Below are 13,104 nucleotides of genomic sequence, written 5' to 3'. Positions count from 1 at the left end.
ATGCAATTTAATCAACCCAAAAAATTGCAAATTTGTTTCAAGTTTTTTCCCCACGTCCACGAAACCTTGAACATTTAACAAGTTTTTGTTGTGTACAAATTTAGCCAAATTTTTTGTCCCGTAGAACTATGGCCTAAGTTTCTTAAATTTTTTCCTGGCCGCACAAAATTGGTGAAATTATTAACACAAAAGTTTCTGCCGCAGCAGAGAATTGACAAAAATTTTAAAAATTTTGGTCACCATCAAAATTTTAAAAAATTTACAATATTTTCTGTCTCTCAGGCAAAATCGAGAGAAAATTTTGACACGAAAAAATATAACTCACGGATCTTCACGGGTTGTTGGGGGAGGTGGGACATCCCCCACCTCAGTAAGAATGCTTGAGCTTACTACTGATATAACAAGTGTAAGTGATTTTCTAACAAATGCTGAGCAAACTAACCTTACGAGTTTCCTGTTGTTACAATTTAAAGAAATTAAAGTCTCTTTAAACGGTTTTTCTGGAACTTCAGTATTGATGTTCACTTCAAAAACCCCGAATGGCTCCCAAATTACTGGTTCGATCTAGAAACATCTATAGGGCTGAAGAGTGGGAAGCTTTTATACTAAACCTAACTGTAACTTTGCGAAACTTAATAAACGGCAGGAAATAGTTCCATAAATGTTTATTTTGTCCCCTTTAATTTATAGAGAGTCCAGTTGCGGAAACATGCACCTAACATCAAAGAGGAACTTCACTTCATCGGATAGGTTGTGAAGCAGTGCTTATAATGGAAAATGCAATTAGTTCGAACTAAGAAGAGTAACAATCTGATTCTGAAAGACTTTAAACAAATGGAAGCTAAATGAGGGCCATATGTCGTTACGGTTTCAATTTATGTGTAATCCATTTTTCCAGAGATCTACTTTATGCAAGGAATTATAGTTTTTAACTTAATATATAAGAAAGAGTGATTGGATTCAAGTTGGACTTTAAAGTGATTGGACTTTAAAACCACTTTTAAACTTTCTCTAAACCGTTTTTCTGAAACCAGTTCTTTCGGTACCACTCAGAATCGATTTGTGAGCAGCCAATTCATAAACAGAGGCGCGTGAAAAATAAAAATACCAAATTTTGCAAAATTGGTGCGTTACTGCCTTTTTGAATTTTTTTGAGCACTCACTGAAAGTAATTTTGGGGTTTGCTGTAGTGTAGGTCGACAAATATTAGCTCAAATTGCTTCATATAAGGATCATTGTAAAGCTCTTGTAATAAACTTCAACATTTGGTTTGCTAATTTTACTAAAAATAAACAATTTTGTACTGCAGAAAATTATTTAAAAAGTTAAGGTAAGTTAAGGTAATTTTACCTTAACACAGTTCAGGTAATTTTTTACCTTAACTCAAGTTAAGGTAAAGTTAAGGTAACTTTTACCTTAATTTTACCTTAACAGAGGTTTACCTTAACTGCGTTAAGGTAACTTTACCTGAACTTTTTTTACTGTGTGCGGTCCATTTTATACAAGAATCTATTGCCCATTGAATTTTTGCTGTGATTTAGCTCATTCTTTTCATGTTCTTGCAAAATTATCAAAATTGAACAGAAGTCATGACAGTAGGAATCATGGCTCTATAAATGACAACTTGTATTTATGGATAATTTATGGATCGATAATTATCTAAAGACGGGCGAGCTGTCAGAGTTCTCAAAATAATTGTATCCCCCCCCCCCCCCCCCGTCCATTCAAATAGATGCGCACTGAAAGAAAGACAGTGTCATTAACTTTAATGCCCAATTATTTACTTGCTTGTGAAATGTGATTTGTGTTATCTAAAATTGATATGCATCAATTTATAAACTTTAGCAGTGGTCTTTCTCACGTCCGATATGTACTCCGTGTATTTATATGTACTCCAATAGTCTAAATTGATTTAAAGTTGAACTTTAAATATTAAATTAATCAATCAATAAATCGGGGAGGTGTTTAAAGGTAGCTGTTTTCAACTGTAAAAGATATTGAGGCATAACTCGTATGGGGCCAGAAAGGGGATCGAAATTTGGCAAATATACATCGAGAAGTATTACATCGAGAAGATTGGATAGGGTTTTCATGAGCGTTGTTAATTGGCAATTATTTCCAAATAAAACTGGCTTGAAAATGTGAAAATGTTAGTTTCAATGCTTACCCCCAGCGTTTACTGTAAATTACAATACTATCTGTTACTGGTAAAAATACACCTTACTTAGTGCAACTGATAAGTATAAAAATGATCGTAAGCGCTCAGAAAACCGAAGGTTGAGATGGCCAAAAATACAAAAGAATTAATTGGCTGGTTTTTCTATTTGATCAGTTTTTCATTTCATTTAATTGCGATTGGCCGACATACAAACGGAAATACAAACGTGACTCTAAATAGCTGAGTTCCACTTAAAGATTAAGTTTCAAGTGTGCGATCAGCTTATTTGGCCACTTTTCGGCCATGACCCATACATCAGAGCATGATAAACGAAAACCGATTATTACGACCCGACTCTCACAACTCGAAGTTATATATATTTTAGCTCCAGACGATATTCTTACGTGTTATAGTAATGTAATTCATAATCCCGGAACGCTCAACCCTTTTCGGCTATTTGGAACTTCGTCTATCTGACCTGCTACTGAAATTTATCTATCGCAGTACAAATTATGCATGTACAAATTCTGAAGTTAGTTGATGTAACGATCATTTAGCCGAAACCGTTTAACTGTGCGCTGAGGCCAAATTTAAACAAAAAACGGCCAATTAGTAAAATGGCTACTGGTTGTTTCAATTTAGTCAACGCAAACAGCTGAATGGTTCATTGACCATTGATTGGACTTCGATCAATATTATCGGCTCTATTATTTTTATTAATATGTAAATCAATTGTTACTTTTCGTAAATGGACAGAAATGTTCGGCTAGAAGGACAGGCTGTAAATTCAGTTGTAAATTTTGTAAATTTAACCAAAGTAAAGGAAAATTACTCGCTGTTCATGTATACCTGCTCGGAAAGAGATGAAGGAAATTTCCGAAGCATTTTGATTGGACAATAGCTTGGAATTACATAACGCACTATATATTGAGCAAATCACCTTGAATAATTTATTTAACCTTTCTTTTTGTTTACAGTGCAGTAAGAAATTCTCGATTGTTTATATCATCTTGCTGCGTGGGCGAAAAATAACTATTTATTTGCTTTATTATGTATAAATAGTAATTTCTGCCGAAAATCAGGTAAATGATCTTTTTCATATAATTGTTAACCAAGTCCAAATGAAGCCATGGATTTAACTCAGGTCTTCCTACGGCAGCAAATTTCGCCCTGACAAAGACCGAAATGCTATGAGTGAAGTTTCTGCTAGTCGTACTGCAATATTTGAACATTTCAATGTCAAGCTTGCGCTTTCAGTTCTTCCCTTATTTCGTTCTTTCTCATGGCAACAAAGATCGCTGTTACATTATACACTGAGGTATTATACACTATATAGCATTGTTCATAATTGTAACTGCGCGGAGGACGGCCTAGCATATAAAAGCAGGGCAGTGGAATTAGAACCGTAGAGGGCAGCGGGGGGGGGGGGGGGGGGTAGTTTCTGATAATGCTGTTAAAAACGGAACACTTGCCCTACATCACTGTGTTTTACGCTTTTTTCCATTTTTTCCGCTTTTTTTGCTCATTATTCTCAAGAACTTGCCTCACTTGACTGTCTTCATACATTTTTAATTGGAAATTAGGTTTTCAAGTTCTCGCGTCGAGCGGGCCGACTGTTTCAATTCTTATCTCCTTGTCAACTCCCCCTTTTGCTTTATCTTATATTCCCCCACCGAATATATTCTTCATTATTTATCTGTAATTTTGTTTCCATTAATTTTATACATCAAATTCTTTCTATATCGATCTTCATGTTCACTACTATTACATCCAGCCCTTTTAAAATGGCTGTCTTCCATTTGTGGATTGCCACTAAAGTATATTTCTCCTTGAAGTGTCATGAACGAAAATGCCTTATTCTTATAGAAAAGTGATGACCTGTTTATCCAACCCTTATAATTATTCTAATGACTTCTACAGAAATACTCACAATCCTATTGCACCTATTTTTCGTTGTATTATTTCTATCCTTTAAATATAAAATTTTTCTATGGGCTTCTTATTACAGTTATCTGTGAGCTGAGTTTTACTTATTTTACATGCCACAATTTTTTTACTTTCTTTTAAGCCCTTTGGCCATCATATATAATTCCAAGAGAGTGATTTCCTTCTGTTCTTCTTTTTGTCGATGTTTTTCTGGTTCCATTTGATATAGTGCTCTTTGCGAGTCCATTACTTCAAAAACTTAATTGTATCAATCGTACTCCTTTTTTCGATGTAGCACACATCACGAGAGCGCGAGAGTTTTGTTTAGAAAAATCTGAGTTACTCTTTTGTTTGAAATTTCCTCGTTTTTCGTTTTCAATACAATTTCAGTTTAGATATTTTGGTTTCAAGGAATTTTCTTAAGGTTTCTCTGAATAAATAAGTAGGTGTTGTGAGAATATTGCATCCACCATACTCAATTTATATCTCCTGCTCTTAATCGAAACTTCTGGAAAAACTGATTCGCATTGTCACATGATCTCATGTTTAAATTTAAAAAAAACTCCTTTACTTCTTAAACAAATCGACTATTGCATTATTATTTTGTTATCTTGTTATTGCAAACATCTTTTTATCTTGAATATCATCTCTAGTTTCGTCTGATTTCACTCAAATTGGCAGGACATACAATAAATATTTGTTCAGGGAATTACACTTTCTCCAAACTGTTTGCATAAAGAACTTTACCGCAAAAAAAATCTGACTGCTTCTTTTTTTCTTTATTGCATATAGTGATTGTTGACTACAAATTACTCTCAGAGCCTGGTGTGTTTCAACGAAAGTAATAAATTTTATTTGTTATAATCAAGTGATTCATGTTTTCAACAGAGTCTTAGTCTTTTTTATGTTAAATTGAGGCAAAATTTTTGTCAAATGTTTGCCTGAACTTATGTAATTCTAAAAACTGAACTCTCCAATAAATTGTTGTCTTTTAATTGCGACTTCCCCGTTCTTTGTCTGCATTTTCCATTGATTCAGTTTTAAAAATTTTAGGTAGCATTTTTTGTGATTTCTATGCTGGAGTTTTTATGAATGTCTTACTTCGATGCATTTATGTTCTCGAGAAAAAAGTCCCCATCTTTTAAACTTGATGATAATTTTTGATCGAGCTACAATTATTTTTGTTATGTCGGCTGGTTTAGTTTTTTCCTGGGCAATCTTTTTTCCTGAGACAACATTCCAAGAGTTTTCAATTTTGCATTTGATAGCTTTTATTAAAGTTTATCTGTCAAAATTTGGCGTCGCTTCTGTGGTTTTTTTTTGTATTCTCACATGCTTGCTGCTATTTTTCAGTTTTTTTTCTAACTCCACTTACTATAAAGTTAAATTTTTAAATAAAAAATTGTTTTGATATAGAATTTGACTGCAACGCCACGCTGCTCTTTTTGTTTTTCTTTTCGAATTAATTAACGAAAACTTGATTTTCATATGAATTTATTATTGGTACTCCTAAATCTTTTTTCTTACGTTCTTTTTTTGCATTGATATTTTGCATACCTGATTCTCTGCTGTGCATAAACATTTTTTGTTAAAACATTTTTCGCCGACCTCATATTGTAAAAAAAAACTTGAGCCATTTCTGATATTTTTCAAGTTCTCAAATTGAAAAAGCAATTTTTTAACTCCGGCACAAATATGCCAATCCGGCATGCTGAGCAAGTTAAGTCCTTTGGTGTACTTGACCTTTTTTGTACTCACAGTTAAATTGCAATTTATAATCAGATTTATTGGCTCTATAAAAAATTTTTTCAACAGAAATTTTTTCCTTTATCTGTTTTCTTTAATAATTTTTTCTATTAATTGTTTGAGACCGCTCTTGATAATGTTTGACGAAGCCACATCTTGATAACAAGGCGATACTTGACTTTTGGTTTTTAATTAATATTGAACAAAAGTGTTTTCAAATTTTTCAGTAGAGCAGACCGAATGATTCAATTCTTATCTCCTTGTCAACTCCTCATTTGCATTATCTTATATTCCCCCACCCAGTATGTTCTTCATTATTTATCTGTAATTTTGTTCCATTAATTTTGTACATCAAATTCTTTCTATCTCGATCTTCATGTTCACTACTATTACATCCAGCCCTTTTAGAATGGCTGTCTTCCATTTGCGGATTGCCACTAAAAATATATTTCTGCTTGAAGTGTCATGAACGAAAGTGCCTTATTCTTAAAGAAAAGTGATGACCTCTTTATTCAACCCTTATAATTATTCTAATTACTTTTACAGAAATACTCGCAATCCTATTGCACCCATTTTTCGTTGTATTATTTCTGTCCTTTAAATATAAAATTTTTCTATGGCTTCTTATTACAGTTATCTGTGAGCTGAGTTTTACTTATTTTCCATCCACATTTTTTTACGTTCGTTTAAGCCCTTTGGCTTTCATATAATTCCAAGAGAGTGATAGATACCATTCTGTTCCTCTCGTTGTCTATGTTTTGAGGTTCCATTTAATGTAGTGCTTTTTGTGAACCCACCATTTCAAAAAAGAGATGGCCGTGCCCACTAAATTTTTTTTTCAATTGGGCACCACGATCAGTCAGTCAGTAATTTCTATGCGAGATTATTCAATGCCCTAATGGTGCATGGTTTTCTCTGATCTATTTAATTTGAATATACAGTTTAGCTTAAAGCGTACCGATCTTCATGAAATCTGCTCTGGAACTCATGTTTGGTCTGAGAGATTTTGTCACCCTTATTTAGAGCCGCTGTCATCTCCTCTACCGTGGGGTAATAGTCCATGAGCCTCTTACCTGCACATCTAATGGAAAAAGATTGTGTTCAAGTGTCAGTTATTGCGAAATGTCAAAATTTCACCCGCAGGCCATCTTTTTGTTCACCAATGATAACCAATCTCGTATGTCAATATGTAACAAGATTCTTTGTTAAAGTCGAGCAAAGGGTTTTCATGGGTCGAGTGAAAGTCTTTTTCTCGATTATTGCTCACTGTCACTTGATCTGTTCCATCTCGCTAAGGTGACGCAGGGATTCAACGACGACGATTGAAAACAAACCTTGACACAATCCGTTTTAACATTGACATCAAGTCATGTGCTACTTTGAACCTGCCTTACAACGTGTCCGTAAATGGGCCTACTAAAATAATGGAAATTGGCCCTTCATGAAACATTTTCCAGACTACTAATTTTTAATCGGAAAAAAGGAATCGGCTTATGCTAAGGACTTATTTTATTGGTTGTGACATCTCTGTCTTATAGATTATTTTCATTTGAACCTGATTAAATTCAGCACAACACTAGGTTTTTTATTTGGCTCTATTAACACACGACTTTTTAGCAGTTGTTGCTGTATTTTTCGGAAAATTTTTTCATTCTGCTCAAAAAAAAAAAGAAAAATGCAGTTAGCTATTAAAAAGAGTTTGTGAAACAAAGTGATTTCTTTCATATTAGTTGGGCAGATAGCCATTGCTTAGAGCCGTTTCAGCTTAGTTCTCAGCTTATAGAAACGGTTATTAGAGCTTTTGATTCAATGTAAACGAGGATTCTTTCAATCTGTCAAGTTAATCAATTTTTGTCTGTATAACAGAAATTCGGCATTTAAAACAACCACACCAATATTATCACACGTTAAAAGTTAAATATAACCAAGGCTTTGCCTCCAAAATCTGTAAATTTTGAACGGCTAATGTAACTTTGCGGTTTATTGTTTGTTTATGTAAGTAGGCGAGAACCTTTAAGGAACCGTGACAGAGAAAATTTGAAGCTGCGTCATCTGTTCATGCTGAAAACATAATAATTGTTGGTCAGTGCTGATTTAAACTGGCATCACGCTCCTGGAAGGAAAACTGTTCAACTAATATTTCCACGTTCTCTCGACATTGTTATAGTTATAATTATAGTCAAATTTAATTACAAAAAGTCGCGTGTTGAAAGGACGAAAACTTGCACTTCGCAAGCCAACTCAGAATCAAAACAAAGTTTACTCGGAATTCCCTGCCAGTCCGCTACTCTTCAACGCAGGTAAGAACCTGAGATGAAGGAGCTGAGCAGAGCCAGAGCTTGAACTACCGCCCTTGGAAGAAGAGAGTAAAGTTGTTGTTGGCGAAGCCCTGTTATAAAACTTGCTTTTGTAGTCATCTCTCGCCAACTTTTACCGTTCGCATGATCGAAACATATTCATGCTGACTCAAAACTCAACACAGTAACAAAAGTGAAATCAAGACCAGTAAATGAAATTTGACTTTATTAGTAATTAAAGTCTCTTGTGAACTCTTATCGGCCTCAAACTCTTGCTAGCAGGCAACGGACGCAGGGTTGGAGCGATTGCTAGGCAGCATTTACTGAAAGTTGATTATAAGTGGAAGAAAAAACTGTCTGTGATCCCTGAGTCTCACGTGACTCCACAAAGAGCTGGACCCCAGATGGTCTTCGCACCGATGCTCTGGTCATCATGGCTTGGAATTCACTCCTGTTAAGGTCTGATGACTAAATACCTAAGGCTCCAGCCAAAGCTGAGGTGTAAAAAGAGAATAAAATAACAAGAACATTGACCAAGACGCTCAAAACAACAATAGCAGCAGACGACGGCTTCCGTTCTATAACTCAGCAAAATATTTCATACAATTTCTTTCAAATACATATCTCTGTCACTATTTTTAGCAGTAAATAAATTGTTTTAAGAAATCAATCTTGAGCAATAAGTCACCAGGTAGTGTGTATTGTTTGAAGCAATTACTCGCACAGTAAATTATTGTTACTGTGGTCTGCTTCGGCAACTAAATTGGACGGTAATTCAACTGTTAGTGTGTCTTGCTTTCGGTAGTCCAAATCGTGAGTACAGAAAGAAACACAGCTTAGGTTTAAGTCAAAAATGTTTTTTTTTGCATAAAAGCGGTCCTAGGCATGTATCTTTGCCTTCAATTTTTTTCTCTCACACATTAAATCCGGATAAACAAGACGATTCCGCAATCTGTAATCTAACAATTCCAGTTTGATATCGAACAACTAAGCTCAATAAATAGTTTCAAAGTGAATTAGTGATACAACGGTAAAAAAAAATATAGCGGATATAAGGCTACGAAAGTGAACTGTATGAACTATGTACTGACATATTTGGAATTGCTAAAACTAAATGCGCGGTTTCAAGCCTTCCTTGTTCGTTTAGGCGAGCAACCGTAATATTTACTGAATTTTGAAGCGATTTCTTTATCTGGATCATTTGAATTATACACGACCAACTTAATGCTTGTAACGTAGCAACTCTTTGAAAACATTTGCCTTAAATTCATCATAACAGGAGCAAGGACTACAATTCTGCAGAAGATGTTATTTTTATCTAATATATACTCTTAGAAAAGGTCAACGAAAATTGAAAAACCCATAATTTCAAGCACTCTGTGACAGAAATCTGTCTTCTATAAGTAATTTTAAGAAAACCTATAATTCAAATGAGTAAACGCCTACTGACTGTTTTAAGCTTTGCAAACGTCTCGCTCGAGAGACTTCAAAGTTTTTACAAACTAACAACCTAAATTTTTATTCGTGATCTAGCAAAGCCTATCAATGTTTGAGCCAATAAATGAAATTGAAGGTTTTTTGACGTTCCACTTCTTATTTTCATAAACGTAGCAATCTCTTTGCGCTGTTCATCATTAAACTAATTTTTGCGTGTTATTCTCTATTTGTTCAGTCTAGTTTTAAGTTTTTGCCAATTTTACTACCGAGAAAATTTAATAAGAAGAGAAAAAGTTTTTCGAGTGGAAACAGTTGTTGGCATTGATTATTTTTTTACTGCGTCAATCCAATTACAAGCGTAAATAATAGATAGGAAATATTTATGTTCCGGTATATTTGGCAAAGTATTTATGTTGTGTACTGAGAGCTCTGGGCGGATAATTATTCGGAATATTGAACAAAAGTTTTCAAATGCGTTACTCACCACCATAATCGCTACGCGCTAAAAAAAATTACCTCGTGCTGAGAGTTACAGCGTGATCTTGTCTCCGGGACAATCTTTTCGTGGACAATTTGTAACTTTTTGCTTTGATTCATTAACAAAGCTTGATAGATCTCATAAAATTCAGAATAAGGTTTTGAGGTTCCCCACTATTTTCTCTTACTATGATATGCCACACATTCACACCATTGACCATAGTAATGGTACTGGTCATCACTAGACTAGGACCTCTTCGGCGACCTGTCGAGTAGATTTGTTATTGTGGTACATAATTTATACCATATGTGTTGCAAACAATTGTACATCCTACTCGAGAACAATTTATTATTATTATATTTTATTAAATTTAGACTTTGCATTTTTGTAAAAGCAGTAAACTTGTCTAAATTTAGGCCTGGTTCGCTTGGAATAGATAAAAGAACAGCAAACAGACGTTCTTTCACGTCTGTGGCCCTGACTTAAATTAATATATCTTGACCCACTTAATTTCGAGGACTGACAGTTGCAGTGCCGAAACTATCCCTCAACTTAAGTAAAGAAGAAGAGATGAATGCAAAAAATGCCGCTGTTTTTAAAGAGAAGAAAGAAGGCTTTGAGCGCCTGGCCTGTATTAATTGGTTTTGCTTCTAGTGTTTAGAGATTAAAGATTCATTTAAATCTCGTATTTCACGTCCAATAAGAAAACTAGAATTTATCTCACTATGAACGTGTGACGCCTCCACCCTATCGGCCGAAAACAGAGCTGAGCATAAGAGGTGAACTTTTAATAAAGTGTGATGCGATAGCTTTGTTGAAACAAACAGCAGACGCACACAAGTGTGTTTTGCTTTTTCTTAAATATTTTCTCTAATCATCTCAATTTTAATCAAGTTCAATCTCAAAAAACGAACTTGAAAAAATTATCGACATTTTGGTTTCATTTTTTTGCTTTGTTTTATGACAAGAATTATCAGCAACACAAACAGAGGACGCGGCCTAACTGACAATGGCCACTATCATATACAAACAGCTCACCTGGACTTAACTGGTATTTGATACGCTTGTTCATTAAATTAATACCTTAGTTAAATTTTTTTGCTCCCAATACAATAAAAATTGACACTTTTGGCTTAAAACTTATTTTGGTTCTCCAAACAAAACAGCTAGATTCGCCGCCCCCTTGAGTTCAATTGGCTTTTTCCTAGGGGTTACTCCTCTGCTGATAGCTTCAATTGGCATATAGTGGATGGATTGTTTCGTCGCAGAGATGTAAAGCTGAAATATTGAATGGATTTGTTGAATTAGCAATGAAATGCTTATTGTGATTTCTTAGGTGGTAATTTACTCCGCCTTTCGAACCGCGCTTTGACTTTGGGTTAAATTTAGTTTTTGGTGTTTTCGTTGGTTTCTTGTGGTTTATGTGGAATAAATGTCTGGAGGATGGAGGCAAAGGGATTGGTTTGGTTGGGGCTTTTTTGGTCTTAATGTTAAGTGTGGAGTTTTAGTTCCGAGGGGTTTGTTTTGAGTGTCGCAGAGATGGAGACTGTTAGAGAGAGAGAGAGGGAACAGAGAAGAGAAAGAAAAAGAAGAGAAAAAATAAAGAAAGGGGGCACCCTCAGTGCACCTTCGGTAGCCAGACCCCCTTTCAGAAGAAAAGCAAGCGGCTTGGAAACTGAGAGTACAAAGGCTTTGTGTGCTGTTGGGTTGCAATTTGTGCCTCTTACTGAAGCCGGTATTTTCGCCCTTGCGGGGGTTGAGTGGTCGTTCCCAAGCGGAAACCGAATGTGGGGCGAGTATCAAGGTCTCGCAGCATGATCCCACGATGATACTGCCCTTCCTTTCTGGTACCCTGGAGTTAGATCAGCTTCAAGACCTATACTGATTCCCGTGATCAGTCTAGTCTCCAACACTGATCATCTTATCGTGGTTTTCATCCATTCTTTGGTATCGTCGCAGAGATGGAAAGTGATAGTACAACTCAAATAACTGCACTCAACAATGTTGATGTTGATTATGCGACGTGGAGCAATTTGATTGGTTACATAGCTATGTCGACATACACTTTTCATAGAGCATCAATACTACGTCAGCTAGCTCTCGATTATTCATATATTTGCATATATGCTGCTCGGCTTATGTAAATTATGTTGCTTATTATTAACAATAAGTCTGTTGATCATCTCTGGCATATTTAAGTTGGGGCTAGTGTATTAGCCGACTCACAAATTAGAAGACACGCCAATTGGTCGACAGATTGCATCAGGACGATGCAAAAATGACAGAAATCAACAGTATAATTCAAATAGTGTTATTAGAAGTTTCGACTTATTTATTTTCGGTCGTGAGACCTCGGGCCGCTGAGACATGGCCAAATTATCTAGTAGTTATCGCCAAAAAATGTTTTCAAACTAAGGGACGCTACTTTACCCGCTTAGTGCGCATGTAATTATCATGAAGAACTGTGGTTTTCGCGTAGTTATATTTGCGTAAGTGTCGGCTAATTTGTATGTCGGCCAATTGACCTGCCACGATTTAAGTTGTAAAAGCCAGGAGCATGTACGAACGGCTGAGTACGAATAGATTATTGAGCTATTATGAGGGGCGGCTGTCTTCTCGTCACCGAGTCAAGAGGCCATTACTTTTGAAACGTATTCCCTTCATTGAGTGGTTTTATGTGGCCGAGGGAGGGTGGAAAATGTTGATTACTGATTTGGTTATTAATAACCACATTGATACATTGTTTTTATAACGCAATGATGATATGTTGATTCTGCTCTGGGGATACATTTTTCAGATTTTTTTCCCATCAGAAACAGAACCCTTCCCCCATATAACGGAAGGCGCCGAATGGGCGTTTAGCAGAAATAGAAAATGAGAAATAAAGCGCAAAAGTCTCACAAAAAGCAATTTTCAGTTTTCTTCAGGCAAAAATAGCATAACTGCGGTCAATCCATGACCGCATCCATCTCAATTGTGTTTTACAACAGTGGCTTCTACTTTCTACATGTACTAAATGGCCCGGGAAAATGAAAAAGCTCCCGCCTTTCTGAAGTAATAGA

General features: G+C 35.5%; 1 long non-coding RNA gene across 1 annotated transcript; it reads left to right on the top strand.

The window, feature by feature from the left end:
- Positions 1–3,134: 3,134 nt before the first annotated feature.
- Positions 3,135–8,762, top strand: LOC142344843 (uncharacterized). The gene is made up of 2 exons (XR_012759292.1): positions 3,135–3,240; positions 7,834–8,762. It is a non-coding gene; the product is annotated as an uncharacterized LOC142344843 (long non-coding RNA).
- Positions 8,763–13,104: the final 4,342 nt, after the last annotated feature.

Source organism: Convolutriloba macropyga, chromosome 8 (assembly GCF_964194025.1).
Source record: "Convolutriloba macropyga chromosome 8, txConMacr16.3, whole genome shotgun sequence".
In the NCBI taxonomy this organism is placed as follows: Eukaryota; Metazoa; Xenacoelomorpha; order Acoela; family Convolutidae; genus Convolutriloba; species Convolutriloba macropyga.
Note: the sequence above shows the minus strand (reverse complement) of the source record. Positions and strands in the feature narration are given on the sequence as shown.